Source organism: Bos indicus, chromosome X (genome assembly GCF_029378745.1).
Source record: "Bos indicus isolate NIAB-ARS_2022 breed Sahiwal x Tharparkar chromosome X, NIAB-ARS_B.indTharparkar_mat_pri_1.0, whole genome shotgun sequence".
NCBI classification, from domain to species: Eukaryota; Metazoa; Chordata; class Mammalia; order Artiodactyla; family Bovidae; genus Bos; species Bos indicus.
The window spans coordinates 39,820,994-39,847,417 of record NC_091789.1 but is presented as its reverse complement, the minus strand read 5'-3'; the positions used below and the strand labels follow the sequence as shown (position 1 = coordinate 39,847,417).

The following is a 26,424-nucleotide window of genomic DNA, read 5'->3' as shown; positions in this document are numbered from 1 at the left end:
AGTTCCTCTTCACTTTCTGCCATTAGAGTGGTATCATCCATGTATCTGAGGTTGTTGATGTTTCTCCCACCTATCTTGATCCTTGCTTGTAACTCATTCAGCCTGGGATTTCTCAAGATGTGTTCAGCATATAGATTAAACAAACAGGGTGACAGAAGACAGCCCTGTCATACTCCTTTCTCAATCTTGACCTATCAGTTGTTCTATATAGGGTTGTTTCCTTTTGACCCGCACCCAGGATTCTCAGGAGACAAGTAGTATGGTCTGCTATTTCCATCTCTCTAAGAGCTTTCCATAATTTTTTCATTGTCCACACAGTCAAAGGCTTTAGCCTAGTCGAGGAACAGTATGAGATGATTTTCTGAACTTCACTTGATTTCTATATAATCCAGCAATTTTTGGCAATTTGATGTCCAGTTCCTCTTCCTTTTCTAAACCCAGCTTGGACATCTGGAATTTCTTGGTTTGCACAATGTTGAAGCCTAGTATGCAAGATTTTAAGCATGACCTTACTAGCATGGGAGATGAGTGCAACTGTCTGATGGTTAACACATTCTTTGGTACTAACTACCCTTCTTGGCAATTGGGATGAGGATCGATCTTTTCCAGTCCCGTGGTCTTCCAGATTTGCTGACATAATGAATGCAAATCCTTGATGGCATCTTCCTTTAGGGATTTGCCAAGTTCTGCTGGAATTTCATCACATCCACTAGCTTTTTTAACATCAGTGCTTCTTGGGCAGCTGAACAAAGTCAATTTGCTGACCTCCCCCAGATGGATACCTGGGCATGGCCGCCCTGGGGGAAACATGGGCTCCAAGGACTGACCCACTTGCCCAGGCTGCTGCCTCCCACTGTCAGGTTCATTCCCTGTCACACTCTGATATGTGTGACAGACCCATTTTCTTTCACACAGTCTCTCACATTTACTTTCTCATACTGAGTCAGATTATCTGTCAGATACACTCTTTCTATAATATTCCTGCATCACTCTATAATGCTTTGTCCATCACACATATTCTCTCTCACACCTTATCTCTCTTAGAATGTATCTCTGACACTCTGCTGCACACTCCCTCTGTCTTGGTTTCTGCATCTTAGTCTCTTCTCATGACATTCTGTCCTATAAATTTCTGTCCCAATCACACATTCACTCTGTCACACTCACTCAAAAGCATTCGCCTGTCATGGTGGTAAACTCTCTGTGAAACTCACTCTATCACACACTCTCTTTCCTTCATAGTTCTGTCACTGTGTCACTCAAATTATTTGTCACTGTCATTATCATTATCCTTTGCAGATCTCACCATTCAGACCCAACTTCAGTCCAGTGCCTGATGGAGCACTGCAGTCATCATTGTTTTGAGACATGCAGAAACCAAAATGCACAAAACTTTTATCCACTGGTGTTGGTGAAAGAGTGGGTGTGTGTGATTTGTTTGGAGGAGACCTGCATCACGGGAGACAGGACACCGACATGGCCGTACTGTCTGAAAACTGACATGATGGATGAACACATGGAAAGCAGCTGAAACAGCGCATGGACCATAGGAAGTGCTAGCTATCACTCCGGTCAAACAGCACAGGTATAGATGTGGAGTAGGCAGAGGGGGGCTGTTGGTGGGTCGTGTGGCTTGGTCCCTTGCCCTCGACTGGCATCTTAGTCTAGTGAGACCCTTCTGTGGCATATGTTGGAGAAATCAAAGTTGCATTGTGGAACTAGCTTTAGGACTTGAGCCTGGAAAGCTGTCACATGCGTCTCAGTGGCGTCTCTGTGGACACTTGGCAGGGTCCATTCCATGCCGTCTGGGCGAGCACTGGAGGGGCCCGAGTGTGCAGGAGCACTGGGGGCACCTGAAAGGTGCGTGGCTTTGTGAGGGAGCCAAGTCCCTCCAGCCCCACGGGGTTTCCATAGCGGCCCATGGGTAGCTGGGCAGGCTGGGCAGTAACCAATCCGGTGTGAGGAGGCGCCCTGAGGCGTGTCTGCACAGGCGCACTTTTACCGTCCTTACGCAGAAGGGGAGGGACTTCCTGAGGAGCTCAGTCTTTCCGCCCATTGTGGTGGCATCTAAGGGCATCGTGCGGCAGCCATGCAGGCATCGGGTAGTGGCGCTGGTGGTGCTGAAGGTGAGGGCCCGGGCCGCAGTGGTTACCGGGCCCCATTACGCCGCCGGGGTGGGCCTGGCAGAGAAAGAGCGCTGATGGAAGCTGCTAGAGCTCGTCCCCGGGGTGAGCGGGCACCAGATGCCCCAGGACCTGGTGGAGATGTAGCACCTGTGGCTGTAAGGCCTAGACGTGGAGAGGTGGTGCTGTATCCTTTTCATGGAGCCTCTCTGGGCACGGTCAGTGGTATGGTGGTGGGAAACATGCCGGCAGCCTGAGGAAGGGATAGAAGGGAGCATGGGGGTGATCCGGGGCAGCAGGACTGGGCAGCCTGGAAGGAAAGGAGATTGTCAAGGACTGAAGAGCCTGGAGGGTGGGGAAGATGGACCAAAGGGTTACGGAGGCAGCTCAGGGTGGTCTCAGGTTGTGGTTGGAAGCATGGGCATCCTGGGGTAAAAACGGGCCTCTGAGGTGTGAGGAAGCCTGAGATAGCAGCAAATTCTGTAATGGATGGTGCCTTAACCGTGTCTCTCCCAGCACACTCAGAGTGCCTTTCCAATCCCCACTGGAGGTATACTTGGCTCGCAGATCTCTGCTCCCAGATATCCAACGCCACCAAGGAATTATTCGAAAGGAATTTTTAGTGAATGGCAGTGACCTGATTGTGTCAGTTCCAGATGAGTTTGCCTTGGGGAGTGGGGGGTAGGCGGCGGGTGCTGTGGTGTCAGCTCCCTCTTAAGAGTGCTATGATGGACACTGAGGGGCTTGGTGTAAGGAGGGGGGCTGGTACCCTGGACCTACAGGAACAAACTCCCCTTTAACCTGATTTTCCCCACTTTTAGTAGATGGACTGCTGACGACCTTGCTTTCATCCGACTTTCCATCAACCCGTTCCTCGATCAGCTTTTCGTGGTGATTGATAACATTCGGAGCCTTGCGACCCCACCTCCCCAAAGCCTAGGCTGAGGAAAGGGGCTGAAGCCTAACCTTGTGTCTTCTACTCGGCAAAGCATAGGGAATTCATACTCGAGTCATTGCCATTTTGTTGTTTGAGTCTAAGTTTTTGCCTGTAGTGGCCTTTGGTCTCTCTTGGTTCACTTGTTTTGTTTCCCTGCTGCTTGAGGAGTGGGATGCTTCAGTGTTTATTATAGCAGAAAATAAAGCTAAGTTACTTTATGTGCCCCAGTTTCTTTTCAGCTAATGCGCTTCTAGATTAAAAAAAAAAAAAAAAAAAAACTTTTTATATTTGTTCTCGTGTTAGAGGGAAGGTTCTGAAATTCATATATTCCAGTAGGACAAGGTAATTCAAAGCTAATTAGGAAAATAAAAATACAGCCCTATGTTCAGCACTAAATACGGTCAACATTAAACTATTTTCTAGTTGTACTTGGGCATTAAATTTATAAAAGCATGTAATATTCATTTAAGTCGCTCCGTTGTGTTCAACTCTTTGGGACCCCATGGACTGCAGCACGTCAGGCCTCCCTGTCCATCACCACATCCCTGAGCCTGCTCAAACTCATGTCCATTGAGTTGGTGATGCCATCCAACCATCTCATCCTCAGTCATCCCCTCTTGTCTTCTATCAAGTTTAGGATTAAAGATTTTCCTGATTTTTTAAATTTAATATACTACCTTTTCCACTTCCTAAAAGCTCTTCAAAAATGTGTTATTGAATAGATATGCAGCTGCTGCTGCTGCTGCTAAGTCACGTCAGTCATGTCCAACTCTGTGCAACCCCACAGATGGCAGCCCACCAGGCTCCCCCATCCCTGGGATTCTCCAAGCAGGAATACTGGAGTGGGTTGCTATTTCCTTCTCCAGTGCATGAAAGTGAAAAGTGAAAGGAAGTCGCTCAGTTGTGTCCGACTCTTAGTGACCCCATGGACTGCAGCCCACCAGGCTCCTCCGCCCATGGGATTTGCCAGGCAGGAGTACTGGAGTGGGTTGCCATTGCCTTCTCCATTGAATAGATATAAGCTGCATCATAATGTAATTATTGGGGACTTCCCAAGCAGTCCAGTGGTTAAGACTTTGCACTTCTGGTGCAAGGGCTGTAGGTTCAATTCCTGGTAGTGGAACTAAGATCCCACATGCCATGTGGCATGGCCAAAAAATTAAAATTGGGTTATTAAATAAAAACAACAGCAATAATAATGTAATTATTGAACATTTAAGTTGTTTACAATTTTTTCATTACTGTGGTTAATAATTCAGTGGAATTCCTGTATATAATTCTTTCCAGTAATGGTTATTTCCTTAAAGTTTTAATATATTCCAAAAGTTAGAAATATTGACCTAAATGATTCTTTCTCTATTTCTTTTTTAAGACTCTTGATCACAGGGAATTCTGTCTTGGTCCAGTGGTCAGGACTCCAGGTTTCCACTGCAGGAGGCATGGCTTTGGTCCCATGGTGGGGAACTAAGATCCTACAAGCCATGAGATGCAACAAAACAAAAGACAGAGAGAAAACAGACTCTCTCCAAAAAAAAAAGACTTGATCACAATTTCTTTTCAGAAAATATACCTGCTACCAGATTTCTGGTTGCCCAACATCTTTGTCACAACTGGCTTGATTCCCTACTAAAATAAAAAACTTAGTTTGTATGAGGAGACAAAACATCTAGGCACACTAAAATAAAAATTTTGTGGCCGACTGTACTTATTTCAAGTCAGTGAAGAAAAGTGCTGGGACAATTAGTTAACTGATTGCATGTGGGGAGTTAGCTCTCTCTTCATATATCTTTTATCCTATAATCTTGCTAAATTTGATTAGTTCTTGTCAATATTTTGTAGATTCCATTTGATTTTCTGCATAGGTAATCATGTTGTCTGCAGATAGTTTTACTTTTTCCTTTCCAATTGAGATGCCTTTTATCAGTTGATTTCTCTCCTCATAATGGTTTGGATATTTCTCATTCTTGGCATACTCTTTTCCCTGGGTGCTGGGTGTATTTTTCCCTAGGTGTATTCCACAACTTTTAAAAATGTAATGTTATTTACTCACTTAGAAACACTTTGATCCTGTTGAGTCTTGCCTTAAGGGTTGATCAGTGGGAGTTTGAGACAAGATCCCTCTGAGTACTGTATATGATGTCAGCTGAATGACAAGTTTCTGCTATGGCTCCAGCAGACTCTCTGGAGAGAGAGGCTCTCTCTCGTGCAGGGTTCTCTCCTCCCTCTGCCACCCTTTCCTCTCTGGCCTGCCACCTGCCAGCTCCAACAGCCTCTGCTCTGCAATCCCCCCTCAACACCCAGGGGCCCGGCAGGACATGGCCTTGGCAGTCTGTGTAGACAGCAAGCTGTGGCAGCTGCACAGCTCGTCTCTTCCATGTCTCAGCTCCTAGAGATCACTGCTTATCCTCCCTGGCCTGATGCCCAGTTTTTTCACAGCCTGAGCTTCATATATTTTGGCCGGTTTTAAGGAGATCTTTGAGGTCGGTGTCAGGGCAGAGCCACTCCTGTTCTTCCATACGCATGAAGAGAGTCTGCCATGACAGAACTCAGAGAGCTCTGCCCCTGTGGGCTGGAGGGAGGCAGGTGCTGCTGCCAGGGATGATGGCAATGATGCTGGGGGTGATGGTAATGGACTTATCTCACCTGTCAGCACCCAGCACCTCTAGTGGTTACAGTGATCCTTCCTTTCAAAATGTAAGCCAGATATGTCTCCCCTGTTCAGTTCCCTTCACTGGCTTTATTCTCATTCAGAATATAAGCCAGAGGTCCTTATAATGACCAGAAAGGCCCCACATTCTCATCTATGAATCCCCATTACCTCTGTACCTCCTCTGCTGTGCTCACTCTTGCTCACTCCATGCTGACCACACTGGCTGCTTGGCTGCACCCTCAACATTCCAGGTTTTCTGAGGGATTAGTGCTTTTGCATAGTCTGTTCTCCCTGCCTTGACTTAATTCTCAAATATAGCTCCTGGCCACCTCCGTCATCTCCGAGGCTGCTCAGGTCTCATCTTCTCACCTGCCTTCCTCCTGCGGCCGCCGTCCCCATAGCCCCGTGGGCAGTCAATCCTCTTCATGCTGTTCTTTCCCACACCACTCATCCCCTTCTATAATACAGTATAATTTAAAAATTTGTTTTACTTCCTGCCTCTTCCCAATAGAGAGAACCACTATTCTAACTTCTATCACCATAGAGTATGAAAACGAATTAAAAGTCATATTGAAGAACAAAAAAAGTGGAAATATTTAAAATTTCAAGACATATAAAACAATTAGGTTGTGTTCTTTTACATGAAAGTAAACAGAGACTAAAACTCACTGAAATAAGAGGTTTTGACCATGACACAAAGACCATGAGAACACAGTGCTGGACAGAAGTGAAATGAAGGGACACGTCCCATGGATTTCCCTGCCTTCCCCACGGAGGTCTCCCAGGAAGCGATGTCTGTGTGTGGTTCCAGAGTGGAGTCGGGTTCACGATTGGCCTTGTGGAGTTCCAGTGACTGGCAGCCTTTATTGGAAAGGACACCCTGTCCCTTAGGCTCTCCAATGCCCCATCTGCCATCAGTGAGGTGCCCATGTGGGAGGGGTCTGTGTCTCAGCTCTGCTCTCCCCCATCAGGCCCCCTGCTCCAGCCTGCACAGTGCCACTCTGTCTCAGAAAATAAAAATTAAATTTATAAAAACAAATGGCACAATTAAAGAAATTATAATAAATGCAATTTAAGATCAAAGAAAATAAAGTAGAAAGCTGGAAACTTAGGGAGGTGCCTGGTGGACTAAGAGGCCAGAGCTCAAGGGGCCTGGGCTCAGAGACTTTCAGGTTAGGTTTCCTGGCCCTTGCTTCTCAGGTTAGCCTTGTAGGCCAACATACCCTTCTTTGGATTGGGGCCTTGGTCTGGAGTGTCAGGAAAAACCATTTGTGGTAATCAGCCCGGTCCTTGACTAGGGTGAGGAAGTTCACGTGGCTTCCCCTCCTTTCTCTCAGCACCAGGATTCCCCTTGGCTGTAGAGTCTGTGCCTTTGGCCTGGTTCCCCCAAACCCGAGCCCCAGCTACTCTGGTTGTCTCTGCCTTACGTCATGGCCTAGAGACTCTGCTGACCCGGCACCCAGGGCAGCTGGGAGCACCAGCCGTGGGGAAAGAGAAGTGAGGGCACAAGAGACCCCTGCTGTGGGGAGGCAGGCTGGGTGCTGTTGCCTTTTAATGTCAGTACCAAAGAACACCTTATCTGTGGTATCTGGCAGGGCTGTTGATTTTACTGTCAACTACTGATGCTAGTTTCTGAACCAGAAAAAAGACGTTGTTTGGGTGACCAGAAACAGTGCTTGTTCCAGCCACCTGTTGAACTGCTTGCAGTGAAGTAACATGGATGTGGGGCATTCCATGTGAGTCAGGTTAGGCCTGTTGTACTTGAAAACAGCAAGAAAGTCTATTTTCAACACTCAGCCTTCAAAACGTGTTCCAAGTTTTTATCAGAGGTCATTACTTAAAACAAGAAGACACTTAGGTCATGATTGTTCCTTATGACCTTTATTACTGCCAGAAATGAAATAGTAAAAACACCATGAGTTTTTCAAAATGGCATGATTTTGTCCCATTCACAGGCTCCAGGGTTTAGGACTTGAACATCTTTTTCGGGGAGACACAATCCAACCCACAGCCACCCTCCACCACCTCCCACTTCACTCTGAGCACAAGCCCTCAGCATGTGCCCTGAGGCCTCCACATCCAGTCCCTGTCAGCTCTTGGCCCCCTGTCCTGCTGCTCTCCTCTTCACCCACTCTGCTCCGGCCACACTGGTCTCCTCACGCTCCCAAACCTCCCTCAAGTCTTCACTCCGTCTGCTTCACAACGAAGCCAACCCCAACCACCCAGTTGAAAATGGAAAACCACTCCTCTCTAAGTGCTACCTCTCTTTTCTCCTGCTGCACTTCTGGCCAGACATCTCAACACCTTTCCACAGGTTACATTGTGCAGTTTTTTTCTCATTTCTTGACAGTCTCTTCCAGCTGGACTGGAACCTCCACGGAGGCCTGGAAAGGTGTCCAGCAAAAACTGTTCCAGGGGGCCGAGAGCTGACAGGGACTGGATGTGGAGGCCTCAGGGCCCATGCTGAGGGCTTGTGCTCAGAGTGAAGTGGGAGGTGGTGGAGGGTGGCTATAGAAACTGTTGGAGAAGGCAATGGCACCCCACTCCAGTACTCTTGCCTGGAAGATCCCATGGGCGGAGGAGCCTGGTAGGCTGCAGTCCATGGGGTCACTAAGAGTCAGACACAACTGAGCAACTTCACTTTCTCTTTTCACTTTCAAGCATTGGAGAAGGAAATGGCAACCCACTCTAGTGTTCTTGCCTGGAGAATCCCGGGGACGAGGGAGCCTGGTGGGCTCCCGTCTATGGGGTCGCACAGAGTCGGACACGACTGAAGTGACTTAGCAGCATAGAAACTGTAAGAAAATATCCTTGTGAGCTAGGAGTGGGGAAGTACTTCTAAACATTGTTTTAAGCCCATAACAGGTTAAATCAAGAATGTACTAATATATTCAATATCCTGCTGAGCATCAAGAATATAACTACAATTCTGATTTGTGGAAATGGGCAAAGGATACAAATATGCTAGTTACAGAAGAGAAAACCCACAAGGGTCACAGAATATGGTAGGAGTGGAGATGGGCGCAGTGTGCCAGGGAGCAGCCTGACAAGACTGAATCCAGTGAAGCCTGCACATCCCTGAACTCCAGCATTTCTGCTCCTGGGAAACTGTGACCAGTCCCCTCAGTGGGGATATACAAAGGTGTCCTCATGGTGTTGCCTGTGGAGGCGGGAGTCAGAGCCACCTAAACGACCCACTGCCTCTCCTTCTGCTCTAATGTCAGACCCTCAGGTGCGCCTGGTTAATTCATGAGCTTCCACTTGTGGTATGGAGGACAGCAGAAGCCAACACACTAGACCCTTGCTTGGTACGTTCTTCGTTCTTTGGGCTTTCCTGACACATGTCTGACCAGAGTGTCCACACCTACTGTACGTACCCATGTGACTCTGGTTCTGCCCTGACATGTTTTTCTCCAGGGATGACGGCAAAAACCTATTAATATCTGCTAAAACTACAACTAAAACTGCAACAGCGTCTGCTCATGGCTCCCCATTTATAGCACCGACAAGGGAGCCTGGGACAAAGAGCTCATTTAGTTGTCTGTAAGCGACTGTGAGGCTTTACTTTCCACTTGGCTTTTGAACATGATCCCTAGCCCAGCTCAGCACTGCCCTTTACTCGGAGAAGCTGGCCTGCTCTCCTCTCATCATGTTGACTTTATTTATATACTTTGACCTGTGCTTAGTGTTCGCTGATGCACATGTGCTTTCTCTAGTTGTGGCCAGTGGCATCTACACTCTAGTTGCTGAGCACAGGCTTCTCATCGTGATGGCTTCTCTGATTGCAGAACATGGGCTCTAGAGCACAGCCTCATTAGTTGCAGAGCATGGGCTCAGTTGCTCCGTGGCATGTTGGATCTTCCCAGACCAGGCATCAAAGCAGTTTCCTTTGCATTTACAGGTGGATTCCTGTCCAGGGAACCCCTAGGGAAGTCCTCATGTTTTATCTTGCTCTGTCCTGAACTGTAACCACTTCTCTACCCTCTGCTTTCTCCTGGATTAAAAGTATAAGTGTATATATGTGTGTGGCTCTTTGTGACCCATGAACTGGACCCTGCCTGGCTCCTCTGTCCACGGAATTTTCCAGGCAAGAATACTGGTGTGGGTTCCCATTTCCTTCTCCAGGGGATCTTCCCCACCCAGGGATTGAACCTGTGTCCATTGCTTCTCTTGCATTGGCAGGCGGATTCTTTACCACTAGCTCCACCTGTCTTTTGAAAGCCCCAAAGAAAGTGTCTGTGAAAGCCAGAAGGATGGTCGGGGTCAGGTAAGCGGCTGAACTGGTTGTTCTCACCTCAGACCCCAGAGCATTCTCTCCCACATGAGCTGTCAGCTTAGCCCCAGGGTTTCTGACTCAGAGGCCTGGGATGGGGCCTGGGAACCTGCATTTACAACAAGCTCCTAGATGCTGCTGCTGCTAGTCTAGGGACCCCAGTTTGAAGATCGCCGGATTAAGCAGACATACAGGCTGTATGAGGCACAGGAAAACCTGTGTGATGCCAAAAGCACAGGACAGACACATTGAGAGAGTGGGCCAAGGGCAGCAAGGAGGGAGAGCAGGGAGGGAGGCAGGAGAACACAGGGACAAAAGGCAAGGCTGGGCTCGTGGCCTCTAACACACCACAGCTCACCCTCTACCCCCACCCCCATCCCCCGTGGACATGCTCACAACAACAGGTGGACAAGGGAACATCCCCACAGTCTGTGAAGGCTGGAACCCCTGGGGGCAAGCCACAAAGACCCGCCCCCCAGACCCGGGCATCTCACCTGAAGGACTATAAGAAGCTGAAGATCTCCTGAGACCAGGAGATGGGCAGCCCTCCCTCAGTCCCAGCCAGGCTTGAGCTTGCAGAGACGTGGGAAGGGAAATTGGGATCTGCCGGGCAGCAGCAGCCTGCAGCAGGGAGGCAGGCAGGTCACCACACTGCCCTGCAAGCTGCTTCTCACACCCCATCACCGGCACCCCTTCACCTCCACTCTGGTCTTTCTCCCTGAGGGATCCAACACTGCCCACAAAGCGAACTCAACACAGCCTGCCTACACTTCCTTCCTTCTCGGGAGAGAGCAGAGAACTGGCAGCAAGCAACCCCAAACCAGCACTACAACCATCCCTACACTGGACCCTGCACAGGGGGACAAACGAGCCCAAGCTCCACCCCCAACAGAGGTGGGTTCAGAAAAGGAACAGTGGGTGGAAAACACCACAGACAGAGGAATATGTGTGGTATGACCCAGTTATGAGACCTTGCAGAACCAAATGACATAATGTTTAAGAATACGCTCTGAAAAGATCAGGACAGGCCATGTCCTCTGCCCCTGGGGCAGCGCTTCACCCTGGGCTCTGCAGGTACAGGGGTTGGCGGGCACAGGACCCCCATGGAAGGCCCAACAGCAGCTTCAGGAGAGTCCCCCACACTCGGCCCCTGGCAGCACAGCAGTGTGCCCACTATGCATGAACACAGACACCTGCTCACTTCTACAACTACCTCTTTCTAACACATCCATGCCTGGGAGTCTAGGCCTTTCTTCTCTTCATCAGAAGGATACCTGATCCCAAAAAGAATTCCGATTCAGTAAATTGCCTGGCTAGGGTGCAGGAGGGAGAGCATCAAGAAAGGAAAACTAGGCAGTCCAGAGCACTCAGTTCCATCCCTCCCTCCTTGGCTCTCACGTTTTCACTCCGGAAGCACAGACTGGCTGCCGTAATGCGCCAGATATGCTGCAGTAATGTGAGGGGTGCAAAACATGAGACAGGCCATGAACAGCTACATGAAGCAGCCAATCACGCCCTGTGCTGCAGCCTCCCCTCTATCCCTGGGTCACCCATCTCCCTGGCATCACCTGTTGGTAACTCTGCTGCTGAGGTATGGTCTGAGGAATCAGCCAGGGCTGCCTCGCAAACACATGGCCATCCAGGTAGAGAGGTGACAGGTGGCTGCCTGTAACAGAATTCAAGGCAGGGGAACAGGATCCAGTCTCACTGTCCCAGAAGGTCCCGCAAAGCAGTGGGGGGAGGGAACATGGCAGAGTTGGCCCTGGGCTCCTGTGCAGCCCAGAGCCCAGGGGGGAGGGGCCGCTGCAGCCAGCCTTCCCCTCTCACCCACCACCCCGCACACCCAGGAAGGGCTCGGTAATAAAGGAGGCTGTTATGGTCTCTGAGTCACGGTCCTCTTCATCTCCCTGCTACTGAGTCCACAGTGGAGAGTCAGAAGGATCTGCTGGAATCGCATCACTGAGACGCTGGCAGCTGGGCCCCCTGAATCCCCACGGGCTCCTGTGGGCACTAAGACTGTGATGAGGATTGTGACCATTGGGGTAAAACTGGCTCCTGCTTATTGAGGCTCAGCTGATACAAACCCTTCCTGGATGTGAGCTCATCTCATCGGTGTAGTGACCCCACACGGGGCCATCACAACCCTGTGCTATTTCAGAGAGTAGACAGCAAGGCTCAGACAACTGCTCATGCAACAGAGTCTCTGCTAGGACATCTCTGCAGGAGCTGAGAGAGCCCTGCGGAGGTCACAGAGTCCTGTTGCCTCCCAGGGTCAGAAGCTGAAAGCAGCAAGTGACAGAGACCAGAGCACATAGGAACCCATGGCCCCCAGCCAAGAACACTCTCCTTAGGTCAAGGCGGGGGGCCTCAGGGCTACAAACCCATGTTTCCCTTGAGGGAATGAAGAAGGATCCCTGAGCTGGACCAGGGGAGAGGTACCTGGAAGGGTTGCAGAAGGTGCAACCGAGCCTTCCAGCAGGACTGCCATGTTTCAGCAACAGAACCACAGCTAGCGGGCTGCACGCAGGCCCCACTGCATGGCATGGAGGTCCCAGTTCCTGTCTCAGCCCCTTCCCCCAAACTGTGAAAAAGAGGCCCTGGAAAGATGCTCAGAAATACAGTGCTAGACCCCCTTCCTGCAGTGTCCAGTGCCCACCTGCAGGTCATGGGGTTTCTGAGAAACCACAGAGTAAAGAAACTTGTTTACTTAAATTAGCGCAGCATTCTCAAACATGCATGACCATGGAACCCAGAAAGTTTTGAATCACAAAGTGCCAAATACACCAGACCTTAGGAGTTACACCACTCCATTTTAAGTTCAAAAAATCAGGGTGTGGAACAACTTGCCATGGGTGTGTAACTAGCTAGAGACAGCACCAAGACACAAACCGACCCTCCCAACCCCAAGGCCACATTGACAAGGCTCACTTCACCCAGGGCCTGCTGGCACAGGGACCACAAAGCTGGGCAGTAGAAGCATAGACTTACATTACTGGCCAACGTGTCCTGAAGTCTGACAACTGGAATCCCCACGGGACCAGAGGCAGAGCCAGGCTGCAAGCTGAAATCAGAGTCCTGTAAAAAAAAAAAGAGAACAAAGCCCACAGAAATCACCCTGGCTCGTCTTCTGGCAGAGACACACATGAAGTAGACCCATAGCCTTAGCAGCTCAAAAAAACCCAGTATGGGACTTCCCTGGTGGTCCAGGAGCTAAGACTCTGGGATCCCAACGCAGGGGGCCTGACGAATCCTGGTCAGGGAATTAGATGCCACAACTCAGATCAAAGACTCCATGTGACGCAACTAAGACCTAGCACAGCCACATAAGTAAATATTTAAAAATAAATAAAGCAGTATTCACCATGTGAACAAAATGGCCAGCTGTTTCATGAGAGCTCCCAAGCAAGGCGGCCATCCCCTTCTCTGCCTGATTTCCTGCTTGGTCTGAGAACTTGCCTGGTGTTGGCAGGGAGACAGAGGACCAGCCCATAGCAGTGGCTCACCCACAATACCACCCCACAACATCCCTTGCAGTGTTGCCAGCACCTACCACCCTGCTCCTCCAGGAAAGGCCCCTCCTTCCTCTCCAAGCACCAAAAAGAGGGGTTGGGGAGGTGGGTACGAGAAACATTTCAAGCCTCACCGTCGGATTGACTCCAAATTCAATGGGTAGCACCAGCAGCACAGAACCCACGTGAATCTCCACCCCGTTAACAGGGAGAACCATAGCCCCCTGTAGCCGTTCGCCCCCTCCAAGCCCTTTCTGTTTTTCAGAGAGCACTCATTGCCAATGAGTCCCAGTCTGTGCTCCTTGCTCTGTCCCGAGCCTTGTTCTGAATCCTTGATGGAAAAGCAAAAAGACTGAGACACATAGCCTGAAGTGACTCTGACCTCTAGCTTCCAAGGAACCTGGAGCCAGAAAAGAAGACACACCAGCCATTCTGCCTAGCCTGGCCCCTGAGAGCTGGGCTCCGGATTACCTTCAGTTCTGACTGCTTTTGAGTTTGCTCCTTGTGGCTATTGGCCTTGGGCTCCAGGCTAGGCCTGCTTGTGTCCTCGGGCTTCAGGGTGCCACATGGGGAGTTGCGCTGTGAGGAGGTTGCTGAGGACTCTCAGGACTCAGTGCTCAGGTCAACACCACTGTCTCCCTGGCTGCTCTTAAAGCCCTGCTATGATGGAGAAGGCAGTGGCACCCCACTCCAGTACTCTTGCCTGGAAAATCCCATGGACGGAGGAGCCTGGTAAGCTGCAGTCCATGGGGTCGCTAAGAGTCGGACACGACTGAGCGACTTCACTTTCTCTTTGTACTTCATGCATTGGAGAAGGAAATGGCAACCCACTCCAGTGTTCTTGCCTGGAGAATCCCAGGGGCGGGGGAGCCTGGTGGGCTGCTGTTTATGGGGTTGCACAGAGTTGGACACGACTGAAGCGACTTAGCAGCAGCAGCAGCATGCAGGACACACAGCCAGTCAGCAACTGAGTCCTGAAGAGCAAGACCTGGGGCATGACATGTCTCCTGGCCAGAGTCCGAGATCACAGGTACATGTGGGCCCCTGCACTGTGAGCATGGCCAGACGCCAAGGACCCAGGGTGGGTACTCCCTGGCCATCCCTTCTTTCTCCCTTCCACAAAGGCACCTCCTCCAGACCTGAAAGCAAGACTGGAGACCAGCGATGAGCCAGGGTCACCACTTGGCCAGGGAGAGCACGAGTGGGCCGCTGGAATGGCCCTAGACAGTCAGCAGATGCTTGGTGCCTAGGGGCCACTCACCTCAGCAGAGCCAGGCTTGGTGCTGGTGAAGGCAGAGGCAGCTTTGGTCCAGGAGTCACTAGTCGAGGCCTGAAGGGGGAGGGCTGCTAGGAGAAAGACAAGAGTCAGGACATCAAAGAGGAACAACCAAGCCAGAAACACGGCTACAGGCAGCTCACACAAACTCAAGTCTCCAAACCACCTCCCTCCTCAGTCTGACACCTTCACTCAACATCCCAACATCCCCAGAAACATTTCCATAAATGAGCTTCCCATGATTTCATGGACGAGGAGCTCCAGGTAAACATGCCAGCAACCTCTCACTCTGCTGTGGTAAAGCTTTTTTCACATAAGCCAACTATTTATTTCTACAAATTGGCACCTCCCTACAAGTCTTTGAACAAGTCAAGCTGATCGTTACTCAACTGTTGTTAGCTCAACCATTCTTGAGAATCCAACAAAAGTCACGGACCCTGTGTGTGCCGAAAACCTCCTGAGCTCTTTTCCAAGATCCAGGGCCCTTCTGAAGCTATCCACACACCCCTGGTCTGAGCAACCACGAGACACTGCACAATCCAGGAGGGAAAACCTTGATAGCCAAGGGCAACTCCCGAGTTGGTCCACTCTGCTTGACCATGCTGGCAGATACGTATCTTTGGACATTTACACTGTGACACTCACCACTCTCACAAAACCAAACTGACTGATACCAAAATTTACTGAAAGACTACTGTACTTTCAATCAGAGTTGACTATTTCCCAATATTACATTGAAATGTTTAGAATCAAGGTTTTAATCAGAAACATGAGGACAGGCTGTGTGGTAAAACTAAGAGAACCAGGCTCAGAACCCAGGCTGTCTGTCATGTGGCTCTGGGGTTGTCACTCACTATGGAAGTCTTAGCTGCTTTGAATAAAAGAGCTAGAAATGGATGATTTCACCAAGTTCCCACTGCCCGCTCTGCAGGGCCTTGTCCAAAGCAGGAACTCAAGAAGAATCTGCTCAATTAAAATGGTTTCCTATTTTAAAATGAAAGATTACCAGAAAAATACCATTGGATAAGAAATTCTTTTAAATTCAGGGAAACAGATTTTCTACAAATTAAGGGCCACCCTAGTCTGGTTTCAAGTCTAAGACAACATTTGGGGAGGGGTTGACAGAAGCTTCCTTCTGGCAAGAAAAGGGCGCACAGTACAGATGGTAAAGCTCTGGACTCCTGTTCTCCCAAAGAGTCGTCTGCTGCTCGCCCTGAAGGAAGAAAGGATAGCTGATGTGGGTGAGAATCAAGCCAACTACTGAGCGACATCAGCCAAGCGGGGTGGGGACGACTCTTTCCCGTCACTTGATGCAGAATGCTCTGCTCACCACCACACTTCATGCAGGGAAACTCTTACACTGTTCACAGGTTGCAGCGGCATGTGGTGCTCAGATGGCATTAATCCCAGACTCAGCAGAGGAAGCCAGGAAATAGGCAATGCTGTGTCTCTGCTCATGGCCCCAAGGGAGAATCCTCCCTGAGAAGGGCCACAAGCCTGGAAGGTGGCCTGAGCCTCGGGGTCCGAACACAAGCTCCTACCTTGAGTGCTGCTCTCCCAGATTTTGGTGCCCAGGCTGCTGCCAGGCATAGGCCCATCGCCCTGCTCCAGACACAGGGTGTTCTGCTTCTTCGCAAACCAAGAGGAATCTGAGAGGTAAGACTTTGGCCTTTGACAGGAACCTATGGAGAAGAGGGTGATGGGGTCCAGCCTCGATAGCAGACCTGAAAAATGAGCTCCCCCCAAAAGGACGACCCTGGGCTCCAAAACCACACCTGAAAACTGCTCCAGAGAATTCACCAACCGTCGGTTAAAACCTCCACCACGCGGGAACTGCAATGCCAACCAAACCACCCCTGAAAGTGCCCAGTGGGCTGTGATTTGAGACCACAGTAGGGGGAGGCTGGGTTTCAGGGGCTAACAGGTCTACGTCCTGCTCAGCCCATTTCAGCTGGTGTCAACAAGGACCAGTCACCCTCTGAGAGCAGGGAAATCACACCATCTACCCCATGGAGCACAGGGACAATGGGCCCTGGGAGGCAGTGCCTGGGAGGCAGCGCCTGGCTTGTAGCATGCCATTCTTCCTCTCCCAGCCCAGACAGAATTCAGAACATTCTGACTGCAGGCTACAGGTCTCTGCATCCCAGCCCCCTTGCATCAAGCCCCATACCTGGAGGGCTTCCTCCTTCTTTCACCTCTCCTCCTCCAACAGGCGGTGCTGCTTCTTGGTCAGGATCTCAATGAAGTCTTTGCCCACCAGAGCCCACATCACTCTCCTCCCCAGGGCTGGATCAGCAATTTTCAATGATGGCATCTGAACCAAGATTCACAAGGAAGGGCAATGGTTACTTTTACTGCAAGCTAAGAATAACCTAACCCTACAGACACCCAAAATAAGAGCACTGAGTCAACTCAAAAGGCCAGGTGCTTAGCTGGCTTGGGCCTCAGCATATTCACTATCACCAGGGTCTAGGAAACCCAGAGAGGATTTCTACACCCTTCTCATAACCTTGTAATGCACTGTTATCTGGAACCAAACAGGCTACAGTGAAGAAAACAGGCCTCAGAGGCCCAGCTCCACTCCCAACCAGCTGTGTGATCCTGGACATACCACTCAACTTCTCTGGAACTCAGCTTCCCATCTTTAAAACTGGGACACTGCAGGGCTGTTATGGGAGTGCAGCAGGGCTGTGAGCAACATGAGGACATGAATCCTTTCTGTTTTGCTCTTAACCCAGTACATGCCCAGAACCTAAGATATTCAGCGAAAGGGCAAACTCAGCAACCCATGGCAGTGGCCAGGACCCACCTCATTTTGCCTGGATCCTTCTTCCCCTGAAGATTTGAGCTGACACCCATGTCCGTAGTTCAGGTCAAATGATTTCATGGTCTCTCTCTGCTCTTCTGACTTCTGGGTGACCAGCTTGGCCTCCTCTGCCTTCTCACAGGGGGCTTTGGTTACATCAGAGGCAGCATGGGCTGCCCACTGTAGCGTGTAGTGGCTGCTCCCACTGCCGCATCCAAGACCTCCAGGAAAGGCCTCGTCTGCGGACCTAGAGAGGAAGGAGGATCTTGTCAGCTCAGAAGTGGCTCAAGAAGGAGAAGCCACATATGCACACAGCACACACACAAGCTCAGCTCCAGTCTGTCATTTCCTCCTGGTGTCCCCTCCACCCAGAAGAAGGGGTGGCTGGTGACATGCTGTTGCGAGCCTGTGGGGAAGCCACCCCAGAGCACTGCTCCAGCAAAGCCCATGGGGAAAGCTGCTCTATCCTCACCCCCTCCCCAGGCTAGTACTCCTATCCTTTCTCTTTGCCTAGTAACCCAGTAGAGCTACAGAAAAGAGATAAGGGGCAAGACTTAGAACTGGGCCACAGAGGGAGCCCAGGCCTCACTCACTGCCAGTCCCCTGGGGCAGAAACCAGAAGTAAAGCCAGGTCTTGTCATCTTGGGCCTAAAAAGCTCCTCTAGATCCACACCTACAAGAACACACATTCTCTTGTAGTGCCTTGTTCAGAGATACGAGTGAATCCACATTCTCCTGTGGCACCTTGTTCAGATACAAGTGAACTATAGGCCAGGCCTCTGTGCCCTGAACTCTTGAGGAGGCCGGGAAGCAGGAAAATTGTCTTCTTTGGCACTTGGGTGGGGCCTGAGCAGCGTCAGGGATATGGGCTGCATGAGCTCTGCCCCTATCCTGATCGCAGGCCAGCTGTGGGCAGTGAGCAGATGCTGAGCACAGGGCACCCACCCCAAAGCCTCCGATTCTGGAGAGGCGCTCTTTGGGCCTAAGCAGCCACTCATGGCCCCTGCTTACTGCCTGGATATCACCAAATGTGTGTGGGGTAATCCCCAGAGTGGGGTTGCTTGTCTTTCATGGAGAAGCAAAGGCTCTCAGGGAAGATCTCTCTCTGCAGGGCCAGGAGGCCAGCAATGCCCCAGCAAAGAAACTGCCTGGCAGCAATCGGGGGCTGAGAAGTATAGTGAACCGACCAGTGCTCACCAGGTACCATGCACAGAGAGTGACCACAACCCTGTGGTGGTGACCCCTTGGCTGGACTTGGAGGAGACATACGGAGACTGAACTTTTGAGACCGGTACTGGGACAGCAACTTCAGGGGGACTACCCAGATGGGAACTCTAGTCTCAGTTCTGAAGCCACAACAATATGCCACAAGAGAAGCAGACAGCAGGGTTAGAGCCAATGATGGAGGTGCTCACACATGATGGCCTTGGTGGGCGGTCACCCCTGGAACACTACGAGAGGGAAGGAGTTGGGGCGGGCCCTGACACACTGCAGGACAGCATGCGTGAGGTGCTGCTGGAAACACCGCTAACAGAACCATAGCAACAGAAAAGGACCCGGGACTCTGCTTCTGGTTTTCCTTTTGACTTTCAAAGGCATCCCGTTCTGATGACTCTCATAGCAGGAAGAAGTGTCACCGCCACCTAGCCTAACAGACTTCTCCCCAAATCCTCCTGGCTCCAGCTTCTGGCTCAGGTTGTCCACCAGGATTCTCTGGCCCAAGAAGGTCCGCTTGGCCAGCTCCTTCTTCTCGCCTGCACTTACCCCGGGGGTGGCCATCAGCCTGGGGGTCCAGCTCAGGCCGGCCCTCCACTCCCACCTCTCACTAAAGTCGCTGATCTCAGGGGACTTTCAGCCCATGGCGATGCTCCTGTCCCCAGGGCAGGGTCTGGGACGGCCTGGCCACTGGCTGGCCAGCAGGGGTGGCTCATCCTCTGGCCCCCACGGACCCTGGGCCTCCCATTCCCGTCAGAGTTTGTGGAAGCGGCGGGGGGGGGGGGGGGGGGCGGAGGTGGCTGGTGCAGAGGCCGCCTTTGCCTGAAGGGCCAGTTCTCGGCATTTTCAGAAGCTGCTGCTGGTCATCTTGGAATAAGGCCCTCTTGGCTTCCACACAGCCATTCTTGAAGCCCCGGGAGCCCAAGGCATCAGGGTGTCTATAGGTGTCTGGGATGTAGTCTCTGACTAAGGGCCACCGGGCCCCACATGCAGGATCCTGCCAGGAGGCACCAGGACCCTGGCTCAATCAAGAGGCCACCTCCTTGGCAGCGAAGTTTCTCTGGCTATACACACAGTTGCTCAGCTCCAGGGGGAGGGCACGCCTGAAGGCCTGGGAGCCTCAGTTATTGGCCTCAGGCCCACTGTTGTCCTTGGGGTGCATCCTGCTAGACCAGCAGGACTCCCTGAAGTCGCCCTTCCTTCCCATGGCCTCCTCCCACTCTCGGAGCATGCCCTTATCCCCGGGCTCGGTGCCTCGCTGCTGCTGCTGCCGCTTGGGAAACTCCTCCTACTCAGAGTCCTCACTGTGGGTCTCACTGGCGAACCTCCACTGGGGCTTGTCCTGGGGGAAGTCATCCAGCGGCTCAAACTCCCGTGGACCTCAGCCCCGGCCACTCCTCTGGCTTCCACTGTAGAGGCCCAGCACCCTGAGGATGCCCCACACACACAGGCTGCTACCAGTGGGCTGCCAGTGGAAGGTCAACTCTCAGAACCCATGGCTATGCCTGCAGGCTGGCCCCGGGGCCCCAAAGCCTTGTTCCTAATCAATGAAGATCCAGTTATTCCTCCTGGTCACGAGTGGGTGGCTGGTCTCCCTGAAGGATCTGGACTCTGGGGCCCCACCAAGGTTGTTCTCCCCCTTGGGACGGCTGGCCTCATGGTCCGAGCTGGAACAGACTGAGCCCTGGTCCTCTGAGGTGGCTGGGGCCACACTGGCCAGCCCAGGGTCATTCTTTTGGTCCTCGTCCTCAGCTGCTTCATGGACAGGCCCCATCTCCTGGGACAGGCGGGTGCTCCCTTCTGCCAGCTCACCTTACTTTCACAGGAAGGAGCCATAACACATGCGCTCAACCCCACCCCATGGCTCTGCCCCCAAGGTTCTGTGGGATTTGCCTCTGACCCCAGGGTTCCTCCTGGGCCTTCAGTCACCATCAGAGCCTCTCACAGCCATTCTCATCTCACTCCCCTTCCCCAGAACACACTGGTCCCTCCCAAGGCACCCCTTCCCTGAAGGCAGTGTCTCCCGGGACAGGGCCTCCTCCCAGAGCTCATCTCACTGAGGACCGAGATTCCTCCTTCAGCTGCAGGGCAGCAGGACCAAACGACGCCTCACCTGACACACACGTCCATGGCCAAACTGTCGCTGGATTTCAGGTGGGTCAGCGAGTAGCCCTTTCTCTGCAATGCCATGTAATCCTTGGGGCTCCACACAGGGGCAGGGTCAATGGCAGTCACTTTCCTTTCCGGCAGCGGGGGCACACAGCACTGGTCCTCAGCATGACAGCCGGTCCCACTGAGGGAATCCAGGGGCTTTATGGGTTTCATCAATCCTGAAGGAAGCAATCAGCCAATCGTTCACCTTGTTCAGCAAGCCATAGGTCGTCCACAGGCCCAGAGGAGACAAGCTGCCCCAACCATCACGCAGATGCAGCACCCCACCTGCTTCATGTCATCTGATCACAGAACCTCTAAAGGCACACACACAATCTGAAAGGCCTGTTCAAAGACCTTGGAGGTCCAATATTAGCTCCCAGTGAAGAGTTCCTATGTTGAAGGGTATAAGAAACTTGCAAATGGAAACAGGACACAACCAACTAGAGAGCTCATGGCTGGTGGCAGAAAGCTAAGGGGTCAGGCAGCTAGCAGCAGGAGATGCCCGACGGTCTCTTGCACAGACACAGGAAAGATGAGCTATGCTCCAGGAAGTCCACACACACCAAGGAGCCAGTGTCTGTTTGCCTCCAAACTCTGCAAGAAGATTCAGAAAGGGGTCTGGGCTTCAGCTCCGCCTGTTTCTGCCCCTGAGCTTACAGTGATATACCACATTCTGTCCAGGGAAGGGGAGAAGGGGGACACACAGATGACACTCAACTCTTAACTTGCCCAAGGAGACAGGGATACACTGACATCTCAGTCCAATCAGATACAAACCAGCCAGGGAGACAGCATCCCCCACCAGGGCCCGTCTGTACACTTCTTCCTGATGGGATGCTGTAGACTGCAGTAAAGGTCTCCCATTGGGCCGGAGTCTGTGTAGAAAAGAGGGTCTGATTTTTCAGATACTTCACAAAGCTAATTACTGGCTGCCAATGTTTTTGTGCCCATTTTTAAAGCTGAGATAATCTGATCAGGAAAATGGTTCTGCATCAGGCCAGTGGTTTTATACTTTCTTTCAGTTTTGGAGTGCTCTGTCCAAATGTGATCAATATATGACTCCAGCACAAAGGTAGTCTGAGTCATGTGGTGGTGAGGACCCTCTCTGGAATCCTAAAATTACACACCATTTACTAAGTATTAATTATGAGGTATGCAGAACTGTTCAGCACTACACAGACCTATTTTTGGCAATATGGCAGCTCATATTACCTGAAAAAAACCTCCTGTCACAGAAACGCTGCACAAAACATACTACACATTTCATTTGCAGAGCTCTGCTCCCCCAAAACCAGGAAACTCCCAGGGACCTGAAACCACAGCCATGGGCAAGAGCCATGGGCCAGAGGCACGAGCAAGGGCTCCCTAGAGCGGAGCCAGGGACACATCTGTCAGATGCAGAAATCTACAGGTGTGCTCCTAAACACCGACCCCTCACCCTTCCGACAAGAGATGGGGCTTCTCTGCACAAGGCAGAGAGCTATAGCTGAGGTGCTGCTTACACAAAGACCCTCAAAGGGCTATGTGTTCAATTTCAAGACAGAAAACCCTCATGCTCTTTAGGACAGGGAGATGACTGAACTAGTGTCCCAGCCAGGGCCAGGGCAGGGAAAACAGTCACCTGTGAGGAATTCATGGCCACATGCCAGCTTTCATGCAGGCTTGGGGGCACCAGAGTGGAGTTCATATTTACACTCCTAGAATTCTCCAGAAACTTCCTGAGGTACAATAAAAGGTAGTTCTAGGCGGGCAGAGGAAAACATAGAGCCACCCTGGAAGGATACACTGTCAAAGCAAGCTACACAGAATCCCCAAGGTAAGAATAGCTCTGCTGGAAATGAACTCATGAGTCAAAACCCCCAGAACATTGTGGGGAAAGCAGTCCACCACAAGTCCACAGCAAGTTCATAGGATCATGCACTATCCCCAAGAACTTCAGAAAACAGATCAAAATGTTAAACACCAGAGAATTACTCTTTACATTATTAAAAGCATAAAAGAAAGAATTGAAAACTCACAAAAATACAAGACACAAGAATAAAAATCTGAGGGGAAAAGTCTAGTAATAAAAATACAGTCACTGAAATTAAAAACCCACTGGACAGTAAAAAAAAAAAAAAAAAAAAACAGCAGATTAGACACAGTTGGAGATAACATGGAATTAGAAAATATTTCTAAGCATTTTCCCAGAAGGCACCACATAAATCAGCTCTCATATATTCAAGAGACTCGGAGGCAAAGTGAGAGGTATCATGATGCAGATATTTGTATAGCACAATAAGTACAAATAATCTAAGTGGATGACCTAGGAATAAAGGATACAAAGAATGAAAAAAGGCAAATAGTTAACATGATAATTAGAAGAGAAACTCCCAGAAGGGATGAAAGCCATACAACCTTAGATTTGAGCACCATGAATTTTAAGCAGAATAAAGTAAGGATAGATATAGATACATACCTAGACACAGCAGTTTGAGAAAGAACTACAGGAGACCAAAGACAGAGAGATCTTAAAGTAACACAAACCAGATACAGGAGCCACAAGAAAAGGAATACTATCTTCACAGTCCTAAAAGAAAGTAACTGCAAACCTAGAGTTCTATACCAGCTACACTATCGTTCAAGAGAAAGGCTGTCGTAGGTGAAAAATAGTGCTCCGTCGTTCAGTCGTGTCAAACTCTTCGTGGCCCCATGGACTGTAGCCAGTCAGGCTCCTCTGTCTATGGGATTTCACAGGCAAGAATACTGGAGAGGGGTGCCATTTTCTCCTCCAGGGAATCTTCTAGACCCAGGAATGGAACCCATGTCTCCTGCATTTTCAGGCGAATTCTTTACTACTGGCACCACCTGGGAAGCCCCATGTGAAGAATACATATTGCCAAAAAAGTTTCCTAGAGGCCTTGACAGAATGTACCTTCTGAAAAAATAAATGGAACCCAGATGAAAGGATAAGCAGCAAAGAAACTAGTGAACATACAGGCAGATCTGAACAAACATAGATTGAATAAAAGAACAAAGATGATTATTTGGTAAGAATCATAACAAGGGAAAAATTAAAATTCCAGGCAAAAATTACAAGACTCATGAACTAGAGCTCAGGTTCAGGATAAACTGATAAGCCTTTGTTAAGTCAAGGCTGCTTGTTAGAATTTAACCTAACCACTCACAGTAGAAGCAGAATGTAGAAGGAAAACAAAAAGAATCAGAAAACTTGACACTCCCTCCTTCAATCTAAGGGGAACAACTTTGGCAACTAAAGTCACAGATTCTCAATGTGGGTAAAACCAGACACATCTTAAATATACAAAGATATTCTCCTCCAAAAAGGGCTCAGGCTGACAATAAAAAGTTGGGGAAAAAAGATATGACACGAAGACTAATTGAAAGAAAATTGGAATGAAATTATGATCAGATAAAGTAGACATTAAAGATAGAAAACCCAAGTAACAAATGTGCTATACGAAGATGTAAGAAACAAGATGCAGTCATCCCAAGCCTATATGCTTCCAGGTAGGTAAAACAACTGACAGGTTTATAACATGTGATAAATCCACAATCATAGTGGAAAATGTTCACACACCTCTTAGTAACTGATCAAAGGGATAAAAAACTGTGATGATATTTGTACAGCACAGTTAGCAAGCACACTTTAACAGACCATGTCCAATAGGAGAATACATTCTTTTCAAGCCCCCGAGTGAAGTTTGATCTGCCACTTGTTAAAAATAAAGTTTTACTGGAAAGCAACCACACCCATTTACTTACTATTGTCTGTAGCTGTTTCTGTTCTACAACAGCAAAACTGGAGTAACAGTTCATTGACTAAACTATTTATTATCTGGTATTAATAGAAAAAAATTATCACTGCTGGTCTATATCATACAGACCATGATATATGACCAAAAGGCAGCCACAGTAGAAATTAGCATCATAAGGGTGATATTAAAACTCTGTATTTGGAAACTTTACAGTGTACCATTAAAAATCACTCAAAATCAGACTAATATTTAGAACTGAACAATAATAAAAATGTTATTTTAAAATTCAGTGGTTCATAAACTCAGGTGAGACTTAAATACATCAGAAAACTCAGAAACTAGTGATCTAATTAAGCATCCAACATAATTGGATAAATAACAAAATAATTTCAGTGGAAAAATGGGGGGAGGCAGAAATTAATGACATAAAAAACAAATAAAAGACAGGAATTAAGAACTTCAAAAGATACGTTTTTTAAAATGACATTTAAAAAAATGACGTTCGACAAACCTTGGGAAAGACTAATCAAGGAAAAGAGAGAACACAAAGAACACTAAAGAACGGAAAGAGGGACAAAACTACCTGGCAGAGATATGAAAATTAATTAAGACAATTTATGATTCATAATCTTAAAGTCTCTTCCTAACAATTCTTTGGGAGAGGTACTAATATACCCTCATTTTGCAAACAAGGAAGTTAAAACTCAGAATGGATATGTGAGTTGCAAAGAGGTCATACTGGAATCCTGGTGGGGTCTGTCTACCTCCAAAGGCAAGGCCCTTGACCACACCACATATCCTGGCCTTCCACTGCACCTTGGTGATTACCCGAGGGATGCAGGGCCTACGGGTAGAAATCCACTGGGGCCTGAGCGGGCAGGATCCGTGGGTCCATGTAGAAGCCCAGTATCTGGGGGTGGTGTGGGTAGAAGGTGTGCTACAGGTGGAATGGTAGAAGGTGTGCTACAGCATCTTGTACAGCTGCTCCTGGCAGAGACAGAAACCCGGCTGCACAGGTGCTGCAGAGCAGACAGTCTGTGTGTGCACGCACACACACTCTTCCAGGAAAAACCCACCCAGACAGAAGACCAAAGAGGGGAGGCCCCAGTGTATGCATGACAACGTTCAGGCCCAGGCCCTCTCCCAGGACGGATGCATGGTCATGCCATTGTCACACGGGACCCTGGGGCTCCTCCACTACATGCGGTAGCTTGGGTGCTCACACAGATCAAAGGCTCTCCTGGTGCTGACACATGACCAGCATACCTCCAAGAGCAACGCTCCCCGATGCTCCTCCCTGCCCCCAACCCCCACTGCCTCTTCAATCCACTCTCCACACTCCGATGCCCTAACCATGGCCGGAGTCTTCCTGGGTTCTCCACAGCTCTCCATCTAACAGCTGGAATCCCACAGGGCTGCATGTGATCTACAGGGTTCTGTGGGTCCTGACCCATCTGCCTCTCCAGCATAACCTCCCATGACTGCCTTGGCCTCTAGTCGACATACCTGCCTGCCCACCTGCTTCAGGCCCTGGAAACATGCTGGGCCATCTCTTCCCTGGGCCCCACTCACCCACACCCCTCCTTCAGGTTTTAGCTTAAAGAGCACTTTCTCTGGGAAGCCTGACACAGGTTCCAAGGAAGATCAGGTCCCCTGTTCTCGGCTCTCACTGCACTGGTGTTTCTCCTGTGGTTTCTCCTGTGGCCCCCCTCCCTACATCAGG

At 50.0% G+C, this 26,424-nt stretch overlaps 1 long non-coding RNA gene, 1 other non-coding gene and 1 pseudogene across 2 annotated transcripts; 1 reads left to right on the top strand and 2 right to left on the bottom strand.

Annotated features, from left to right (window-relative positions):
- The first annotated feature begins 2,044 nt into the window (after nt 1-2,044).
- Nucleotides 2,045-3,297, top strand: LOC139181039 (uncharacterized). Its single transcript, XR_011565179.1, has 3 exons — nt 2,045-2,310; nt 2,640-2,768; nt 2,945-3,297. It is a non-coding gene; the product is annotated as an uncharacterized lncRNA (long non-coding RNA).
- Nucleotides 3,298-7,787: 4,490 nt separating this feature from the next.
- LOC139181488 (protein PRRC2B-like) lies at nt 7,788-26,057 on the bottom strand (annotated as a pseudogene).
- On the bottom strand, nt 11,863-11,948 carry LOC139181792 (small nucleolar RNA SNORD62). The gene has a single exon (XR_011565531.1). It is a non-coding gene; the product is annotated as a small nucleolar RNA SNORD62 (small nucleolar RNA).
- Nucleotides 26,058-26,424: the final 367 nt, after the last annotated feature.